The sequence below is a fragment of the Equus przewalskii genome, chromosome 8 (assembly GCF_037783145.1).
Source record: "Equus przewalskii isolate Varuska chromosome 8, EquPr2, whole genome shotgun sequence".
NCBI classification, from domain to species: Eukaryota; Metazoa; Chordata; class Mammalia; order Perissodactyla; family Equidae; genus Equus; species Equus przewalskii.
Genome location: NC_091838.1, coordinates 9,856,356 through 9,860,720, shown reverse-complemented (window position 1 = coordinate 9,860,720; position 4,365 = coordinate 9,856,356). Strand labels below are relative to the sequence as shown.

Here is a 4,365-nt window from a genome sequence, read left to right as displayed (position 1 = left end):
CTCCTTTTCTAATTTCCAGACCTCAAGTTCCTACTTGGCATTATCTCTTGAAAGTTTTATTGGAATTATAAACTTCCAATTCCAAAAGCTGAACTCTTAAGCTTTCTTCCAATTTTTTCCCTTCTCTTAATTATCCATTTCAGTCAATGGTGCCTCCATCCACTCTGGAGCAAAGTTAGAAATTTAATGCCAAACTTTATCTCCTTTGTCTGCTAAATGTAATCCTTGAACAAGTCATATTTCACCGTCTTGAAAAATATATTTAAAGATTGTCCTCTTCTTTCCTTCTCAGACTACCAACTCTAGTTCTAGTTTAACTTCTACTTATTCTTCAATCTTAGCCTAGATATCCACTTTCTTAACCTATCTTTCATGACTTGCTTCTACTATGAGATAATTTAATTCATCCTATAAATTTATAATTATGTATTAGATATATATTCTCCTACTCCCACACTTGACTATGATGAGCTCTATATAACCAGAGATTATGCCAGTTTTGTTTAACACTGTACCACCATCTAGCAGAGTGCTTGAGCTTCAAACACATTTGTTGAATAAATACTCCAACTTGGGTAAAGATGAGAGGATTGAGTTTTAATCCAGATATCTTGACCTTCTTACTCTGTAATTTATTCTGCCTCTGTGATACTTAAGTCACTCTAATTGAATTAATTTTCAACTGTCATTGATTTAAATAGCTGCTTGATTTTTCCCTTAGGCCTGAGCTGCTAGATGGAATAATTTTCTCTTTCTAAATATGAGCAGTAGACAAGATATTCTGTAGTTTAGCTCACCAAAACCCAGAATTTGGTTATATTTTGTTAAAGAACAATTAATTACACAATGTTTGGACAGAGAACGGACACCTAGAATTAAGGAATACCAGATCTGCTAGGGCTTATCTAATCACACGATGCCAAAATTATTCCCTCTCTAGTGCCAGAGTCCGTTAGTTGCCAGGACCTGCTTGAAGTAGTAAGATGAGAATGAACGTGGCACCTGTTGGGCACAGCGGAGAAGAGAGCTAGGATCCATTTGCAGTGTCCACCATCATTCTAAGGTAGGAGACTGAGGCTTCATGGTATCTATTTCAACTCTGATTTGGAGCACAGATAAAAAATTTTAAAATCAGGAAGAATGTAAGCCTTACTAAAGGTCCCACAACTGGTTTGGGACAGAGTCAGGACTAAAATTTAGATTCCCTAACTTTTAAATCTATTCTATATATTTCTAGAATTTTTATCTTATTTAAGTTTTCCTCATAACATTTCTATGTTTATCTAACATTTTTCTAGAGATTTAATGCACATGCATAGTCTTTTGTTCTTGTTATTTGAATGGAACAAAATTAAATATGCTTGTTTAAGGTATTATATCAGATTTTCATTTATTTGGATGCCTGATGATATCCCAAGCAAATTTTTTTCATCATTGAGTTAGTATTTTTAATATACCGGCAATGGCCATTTTTAGACCGAAGTCTATTTCATTTATGTTTCTAGAGAATTCAACTGTATTTTGTAACTCTAAATATTGAAAATTGTCCCAAGAACAATTAAAAAATTCCTGCCCTACCTCTTTCCTTGAAAATGTTTTTTCTTTGAGTGTAGCTTGTTAGGCTCATTTATAAATGGAAGTTGCAATCTACTGCTACTTATTAGGATTACTTAATCAGCATAAATACAAATAGATTAAGTTAGTTATTGCAGTTTTTAAAAAAACTTTAATAAACATAAGATGATAAAGCTATTTCCTCACTCCGCTGGGTTGTCAGCATTTCATTCACCCATTCTCAATTAAAAAAAATTATTAGACAAATGCAGGAAAAGCATAACCTTTTAATGGATGTACAGTGAAAACTTATACCTAAGGTTTGCCTTGTTGAAGGCTGAGGGTTTTTACGTGTGATCAGTGAGATTAGGTTCCCTAGTTGAAACAAATAAGATTGCTCAGGGTTTAGAGAAATCAGAGAATATTCACTGAATGAGGAAAAATCCTTTTTTAAGACAATAAAAAATTCCAGAAAAGGAGTGACAACAATATGAGTAAGTAACAAAAATATATTCTGACTTTTTACCAAAATCCATACATAATTTTGATGCTTGAAAATAAACATAGGTGTGTGGGGGTCTAGGTAGCAAATAAATAGTTTAGTTACTTTGTGTCTAGGAAGCAAAATTTACCTGGATCCAGAAAAACAGGACTCTGAGAAGCCCAATTTTGTCAAAAGGTTCTCTAAGCTTGTATTGCACATTGGTCTTCATTTTGTAGATTCTTCAAGAGATGTCATATAAGCTTCAGGATAACTTGTGACTCAGCATATCAAACTGTCACAACTCTGAACTACTTGCTATGTCTGTTAGTGGCTCTTCTTGACATGACAGTCAGGGCAGTGACATCATATGGTAGTGCTTTGCACCTTTGCCTCACTTCCACTTTTTTTCCATCCTCATGGCCCTTGGCTTGCACTTCTCAAATAAAGGATCAGAATTTTAATCCTTGCCTCAGCTCTGCTTTCAAGAGCATCTATGCTAAACACTGCCCTATTGGGGTGAAAATTACCATACACAAGTTCACAAAGTAGCATTTTTCTCAATGAATTTTGCTGGGCCAATTTTACTCTGCCTTTGGGTATTGTAATGTGATTTTATATAAAACACGTTTTATATATATTTATTCAAAATATATAAATATCTAAATAATATTTCTAAATATATTTTATATAAATGGATATTTATAAATATAAATATATGAAATATGTTTTCATATTTATAAAATTAAAGATCCTCAGAAAGCTAGAGTTATAGAAGGTGGAGAAATAACTATACAACTTTTTGTCAGTGTTATTATTCCTTAAATTTCACATAATGAGGAAAAAATTGATTGGATTTTCAAGCAAGAAATTTTACAATGAGGACTGTTCTTACTGAACAAGACTGTAAAGGAAGAAACTTTTTTTGGTTTTTGTAGTTCACCACAGAATTCCCCCAGAGACCAGTACCTTGCTTGACACAAAGGAGAAACTCTATAAATGTGATAGATGGATAAAAGAAGAAAAAAGTCTCAATATTATCAATTGGAAATTTATCAATCAACATCAGTTTTTCTTATTACTGTTCGTGATGTGATGATTGTCTTCTATACTTCCAGGTACATGTTGCTAAGAAATAATTTTATTTTCACATCTAAAGAAGTCTATTGCTAAATGGTATTTTTTTCCCCTTCAAAATAACATCTTTTAAAATGCTTAACTTTTCAATGAATGCCTTCATATTACTTAATGTTTGTTCCAAAATAATCTGATGATCTATGTAGATGATACTAAAAGCTTGTTGATTCATTTTTCTCAAGCAACTGGTCAATCCTCTGAGTTAAATCAGTAAAATTTGTTGCTTGATTGGTTTAAAGCCTGGCTTAAAATGGTCTATTGTCTTGCTAGGTAGACACAGCCAGTTTTATTGTCCTCTTTCTCTCCATATTTTTAAGTATAATATTGCTTTCCTTAACATTTTCCAGCTTAGTGTTCAATGAATTCTTCAGAAGAAGGTGCTGTATAAATCTAAAATATTTTTACTGTTGTGGATGACTTGTTTCTGAAAGGTATCTATGTTTGAGAACTCAGCAATATTCATGGAGTACAGAATTTGTTTTCACTTATTTCCCAACAAATTCAAATTTCTCTCTTGCCACAGATGTCTTGCTTAAAATCAGGGATATGAAGAACTTCTTTGGGAAATTCTACCCCTATTTGAAAGTTATGCTTTTGAAGTCTTTCCCCTAGGGAAGATCAGGGATATATATTTCTTGCATAACTTTTTATAGCAAAAAGGTCTGTAGATTTACCTAGCACACAAGCCCTGAATAAGTATGTTGTGCAAATAAAATATATACTCAAATGCTTTCTCAGAAACAGGCCTTTTCCTGTTGAATTGAGGAGAGCCACTTTGTGTTTTATTTGGAGCAATATAAAAGACTTTGAAGATTTTCAACTGTAAGTGCTTGTATTGAAAGTCTAAATTAAATGTACTTATGGAGCTAAAATATTTTCTGTGTTCTAATAATAATTATGGTAACCATAAAATGAGTTTGCATTTCGTTGTTACAAAGCACATTTCTTATGTGTAACTTATCTGACTACCAGGGTTAATCAGATCTTGCAAAAGGGAATTTTACAATGATGAGTTAAATACATAAAACAGAAATACTATTTGTATCATTGTGCTTTGAGTTTCAGTCCACGTGTAACGAAAAACAATTTGTTGAAAGCCATAATGTTTATCCAAATGTAATGTCAGTTTTTTGGTTATATATTCATATTTCTGAATTGTGAATCTCTTGAGGCAGATAAATATATTTTATTCA

At 32.3% G+C, this 4,365-nt stretch overlaps 1 long non-coding RNA gene across 1 annotated transcript; it reads left to right on the top strand.

The window, feature by feature from the left end:
* Window positions 1-938: 938 nt before the first annotated feature.
* On the top strand, window positions 939-4,128 carry LOC139085314 (uncharacterized). The gene is made up of 3 exons (XR_011543595.1): window positions 939-1,063; window positions 2,974-3,153; window positions 3,911-4,128. It is a non-coding gene; the product is annotated as an uncharacterized lncRNA (long non-coding RNA).
* The last annotated feature ends 237 nt before the right edge of the window (window positions 4,129-4,365 follow it).